The following is a 6,000-nucleotide window of genomic DNA, read 5'->3' as shown; positions in this document are numbered from 1 at the left end:
TCTCCTTGTGGATTTGGGATTTTGAAGAACGCACAGTTCTTTGCGGTGCTACTGCTTTTGCCAGCTTGAGTCTTTTCATTTTTCTAGCGAGAGGCTGAGTGCCTCCATCCTCATGTGAAGCTGAACCACTAGCCATGAACATAGGCCAGGGCCTCAGCCGTTCCTTGCCACTCCGTGTGGTAAATGGCATATTGGCAAGTTTACGCTTCTCCTCCGACAATTTTATTTTAGGTTTTGGAGTCCTTTTTTTACTGATATTTGGTGTTTTGGATTTGACATGCTCTGTACTATGACATTGGGCATCGGCCTTGGCAGACGACGTTGCTGGCATTTCATCGTCTCGGCCATGACTAGTGGCAGCAGCTTCAGCACGAGGTGGAAGTGGATCTTGATCTTTCCCTAATTTTGGAACCTCAACATTTTTGTTCTCCATATTTTAATAGGCACAACTAAAAGGCACCTCAGGTAAACAATGGAGATGGATGGATACTAGTATACAATTATGGATGGACTGCCGAGTGCCGACACAGAGGTAGCTACAGCCGTGGACTACCGTACTGTACTGTGTCTGCTGCTAATATAGACTGGTTGATAAAGAGATGTAGTAGTAGTATGTATGTATAAAGAAGAAAGAAAAAAAAACCACGGGTAGGTGGTATACAATTATGGACGGACTGCCGAGTGCCGACACAGAGGTAGCTACAGCCATGGACTACCGTACTGTACTGTGTCTGCTGCTAATATAGACTGGTTGATAAAGAGATGTAGTAGTAGTATGTATGTATAAAGAAGAAAGAAAAAAAACCACGGGTAGGTGGTATACAATTATGGACGGACTGCCCAGTGCCGACACAGAGGTAGCTACAGCCGTGGACTACCGTACTGTACTGTGTCTGCTGCTAATATAGACTGGTTGATAAAGAGATGTAGTAGTAGTATGTATGTATAAAGAAGAAAGAAAAAAAAACCACGGGTAGGTGGTATACAATTATGGACGGACTGCCGAGTGCCGACACAGAGGTAGCTACAGCCGTGGACTACCGTACTGTACTGTGTCTGCTGCTAATATAGACTGGTTGATAAAGAGATGTAGTAGTAGTAGTATGTATGTATAAAGAAGAAAGAAAAAAAAACCACGGGTAGGTGGTATACAATTATGGACGGACTGCCCAGTGCCGACACAGAGGTAGCTACAGCCGTGGACTACCGTACTGTACTGTGTCTGCTGCTAATATAGACTGGTTGATAAAGAGATGTAGTAGTAGTAGTATGTATGTATAAAGAAGAAAGAAAAAAAAAACACGGGTAGGTGGTATACAATTATGGACGGACTGCCGAGTGCCGACACAGAGGTAGCTACAGCCGTGGACTACCGTACTGTACTGTGTCTGCTGCTAATATAGACTGGTTGATAAAGAGATGTAGTAGTAGTATGTATGTATAAAGAAGAAAGAAAAAAAACCACGGGTAGGTGGTATACAATTATGGACGGACTGCCGAGTGCCGACACAGAGGTAGCTACAGCCGTGAACTACCGTACTGTGTCTGCTGCGACTGGATGATAAATAATGATATAAAAAATATATATATATCACTACTGCAGCCGGACAGGTATATATTATATAATGACGGACCTGCTGGACACTGTCTGTCAGCAGAATTAGTTTTTTATAGAATAAAAAAAAAAACACCACACAAGTGAAGTCACACGACGAGTGTTTAACTTTTTCAGGCAATCACAATATAGTATACTATACTACTAACTATACTGGTGGTCAGTGTGGTCAGGTCACTGGTCAGTCACACTGGCAGTGGCACTCCTGCAGCAAAAGTGTGCACTGTTTAATTTTAATAATAATATGTACTCCTGGCTCCTGCTATAACCTATAACTGGCACTGCAGTGCTCCCCAGTCTCCCCCACAATTATAAGATGTGTGAGCTGAGCACAGTCAGATACGAGTGTTTAACTTTTTCAGGCAATCACAATATAGTATACTATACTACTAACTATACTGGTGGTCAGTGTGGTCAGGTCACTGGTCAGTCACACTGGCAGTGGCACTCCTGCAGCAAAAGTGTGCACTGTTTAATTTTAATAATAATATGTACTCCTGGCTCCTGCTATAACCTATAACTGGCACTGCAGTGCTCCCCAGTCTCCCCCACAATTATAAGATGTGTGAGCTGAGCACAGTCAGATATATACATAGATGATGCAGCACACTGGGCTGAGCAGTGCACACAGATATGGTATGTGACTGAGTCACTGTGTATCGTTTTTTTCAGGCAGAGAACGGATATATTAAATAAAACTGCACTGTCTGGTGGTCACTGTGGTCAGTCACTAGTAAACTCTGCACTCTCTACAGTTCTACAGTACTCCTAAGCTCCAGTAAATCAGGTCAATCTCTCTCTCTCTCTCTTCTAATCTAAATGGAGAGGACGCCAGCCACGTCCTCTCCCTATCAATCTCAATGCACGTGTGAAAATGGCGGCGACGCGCGGCTCCTTATATAGAATCCGAGTCTCGCGAGAATCCGACAGCGTCATGATGACGTTCGGGCGCGCTCGGGTTAACCGAGCAAGGCGGGAAGATCCGAGTCGCTCGGACCCGTGAAAAAAAACATGAAGTTCGTGCGGGTTCGGATTCAGAGAAACCGAACCCGCTCATCTCTAGTATAGACAAGCCATTTCTTTGAGATTGAGATGTGTCTCTGTGTAACTTTATAGACACATGCAGGTGAAAGGATTTGTTGCTGTCTTCTCTGAATATTGTGGGAACTGGGTTTGCATGGAGATGTTAGAGAGACAGGAACATGTTAATCAGATTGTGTTTTACAAATGCAAACTAGTGGGTTTCATTCAACAACAGTTTGATGTAACATTTCTTAGGCTGCATTATGTGTGATGCAGATTATGTTTAATTTACAGTATAAGAACGTTGTCTATGTGTGAGAGGGTGAATGCAATTGAAATGCAAGTTACATTTACATTTGTGAAAGAGACAGGAACATGATAATCAGATTGTGTTTGGGAAAGCACACTGGTTTGGTTATATATAAAGAGGAGCAGGAATGTGCTTTATCTAATTCTTAACTTTTGAAATGTAACTTGTATTTCTTTATATTTTAAGCGATAACCTGATTGGTTGGAGAAGACAGGGAGGGCTTACCCCCCTGTGGTACTGTGTGTAGAACTGAGATAAAAAGAGGATGCCTGTGAGCCTCCAGGTTGTAGTAGTACCATCTTATTCTGCTGGAACATCTTACTGTATGCTGTTGCCCCTAGCAATAGGGAAGAGTTCTCTTTAGAACTATTGAGCAAATAAAACATCATTGCCTCAAGAAGATTGCTTCATCTTGTGACCTACAGGGTTAGGCCAAACCTAGCCCCGTCCTCCGGCTGTCCAGGGAAGCACCTAACGTCTCCAAGTTCCGCCTTCCGCCAGCTACCGGTAGAGGCCTAGCAAGTGGCTAGTGGGGATTCGTCAGCACCACACAGGTGTAGTAAGGCAGTGCGTCGGCACATACAGAGCAGAACCGTGGTTCCAAACGCCACGGCAGGTTAGGAGTTTGGTGGTGGCAGCATAAACCCGCCCACAATGCAGTGGGTGGAGTCAGTAACAAGCGGTTACTGACGGTAAGCGGGAATCCCCTATGTGGTCAGGCCTCGTGTGACTTGACCTTCCATTCTGTGCGCAGCCAACGGGACGCGAAAGCGGCGAGTGCTTTCGTACGGGACCGTTCTGTCACAATATATATATATATATATATATGTGTGTGTGTGTGTACCAAGGGGCCCAGAACATGCACTACTGGTTAGCCAAGCCTCTAAGCATGGGCTCCTATCACTGCATTTCCCTTTATGCCCCAGTCCGACACTGCGCACAAAGGTACCTTGCAGGGATTCCCCCATTAAAATCTGAGTACTACTTTGCATTAAAAGTTTCAGGGATGAAAGAATGAAAGTCACCCTAAAAAAGGGACAGTGATCAAGTACTTCTCTATAGTGGTAGAGGTAGAGCAAAACTAGGAGACGCTATGGATTATATTTTTGTGACAGTTTTTTTGTGAAGTTTGCCCAAACAGGTCAGTCTGGAAGCAAAATAGAGACAGTTGTTGTTAAAGTACCTAATTTCATCAAGACCCAAGTTCCAGTTCACTATAATTGGACAACATTGAGTATACCACTTTCTTCAAATTATTATTAAGGAGTAAAACAGAGAATCACCCTGAGAAAGACTGTGTGCCAGTCACGAGAGTTGGTGGTAACAAACACTCAGAACTGCATCCTCTCTTACAAACATGGGTATATTTCCTATGTCTCAGTAAAGGTGAAAACAAATTTAGGTAAAAGAGAGTGGAGCCAGTGCAGAGCTCCCCAAAGTCCACATGATGCTGAGCTTATGGGGAGACTGGCCAGCCAAAAACCCAATAAATTATGCAGATAGAAAACTTTGCCCACACCAATTTTGGAGATACTGTGTCTACAGAGTGGAATGAGTCCAACTACAAACCTAAATGAGAGAGTATGAAGAAGTTTTTCAAAGTCAGTCTACAAAAGGCTGGTCTACCCTGAGAAGAAACATGTAGAGTCTGCATGACATTAAAGTGTGTACAGAACTAAGCGTAGCAGCAGTGATGGAGGAATCTATCAGGAATCTATCCTTTTTGGAAAATAAAACTTGTACTTTTTAAAATCCATTATACTGCAGATATTGGAGGAATTATAGCTGTTATCTTGGTGGCAAGAAATTGTGGTTTTACCATTGATGGTAAAGGCAAGTGGTTTGCCATAGATGGTGTAGCACTGATGCAGTACCATCAATGACAGCATCCGATGTTAGAAAAACATCAGTAGCACTGGTCAATGGTAGAGCTCTGCTCAAGCGCAACACTCAGCCATCATTAGCTAAATCATCAATGGTTTTCTACCGATGGTTTAGAACCATCAACGATCTATGGTACAGCCTTCGATAGACATCACTAAACTTGAGTCTAAACTGGAAAGGTGTGACATCCCCTGGAGAGGTCGACACCCTCAACGTTGTGACATCCAATCAAGCAACATTATAATGATGTTGTCTGTCAATATTAAGACCGCCAGTGCCAATAGAGAGAATGAGGATGCTGGTGAGAGGAGGGAAGATGCTGCTGAAAGGAGGTGCTGGTAAGAGAAGGGGGTACTTAAGAGAGGAGGGAGTTGCTGGTGAGAGGAGGGAGGTTCTGGTGAGATGAGAGGGGTTGCCAGTAAGAGGAGCGGGATCGCTGGCCCACTAATTTATTAAAACTCCCCTGGTAACCAGTCAGTGTAGGACAGTCCAGCAGCTGCCTAATATGTTTTTTAGTGCTGGGTACCAGTCTGAGAATGTGACACTGGTGGGGATAGGAGGAATAATGTGCATAGTTTAGGGAAGTTAATGAGTATGGGTTTTATTATGACGTTGAATGGGTTAATGGGTTAACTCTTCAATGGCGTTAAGATGAATGAGTAAATGCTTTTATTGGGGCTAATTAAGGTGAATATTTTTTTCTAAATTAGTCTGAGTAGGGTAATGAGGAAGTAATTATGCTGAATGGGTTGTTACGATGATGCTAAAAAAGTTAATGACTCTTGAGGAGGGGTCCATTATTACTGAGGGGATGATTTATGTTACTGGCAAAAAATGCTCTCTTTTTTGCATGGTGGTAATTCTCTCCATAGTGAATGGCGGTTTTAAAATTGTCTGATGCTTGGCATCTGCTTCCCCCAGCCCCTGCTAAAGATGATTGTGGCCGATGGTCCCCACAGGGGTAATGGACTGCCTGGTTGCTAGGCAACCACGGCCGCATGGAGGACACTAGGACCCAGTGGCAGGAAGGACGGGTCCTACAGAGCGGGAAGACAGACCCCTGGCATTGGCTGGTTGGATCAGGCTGAGTAGAGAGGCGGGACTGGCGCCGAAGAGAGAAGGCGGGAGACTGAGAGCCCGCGCAGAGCCGCGGTGAAGGGGGACGGAC

This window comes from Pseudophryne corroboree, chromosome 4 (assembly GCF_028390025.1).
Source record: "Pseudophryne corroboree isolate aPseCor3 chromosome 4, aPseCor3.hap2, whole genome shotgun sequence".
In the NCBI taxonomy this organism is placed as follows: Eukaryota; Metazoa; Chordata; class Amphibia; order Anura; family Myobatrachidae; genus Pseudophryne; species Pseudophryne corroboree.
This window is presented reverse-complemented; position numbering follows the sequence as displayed.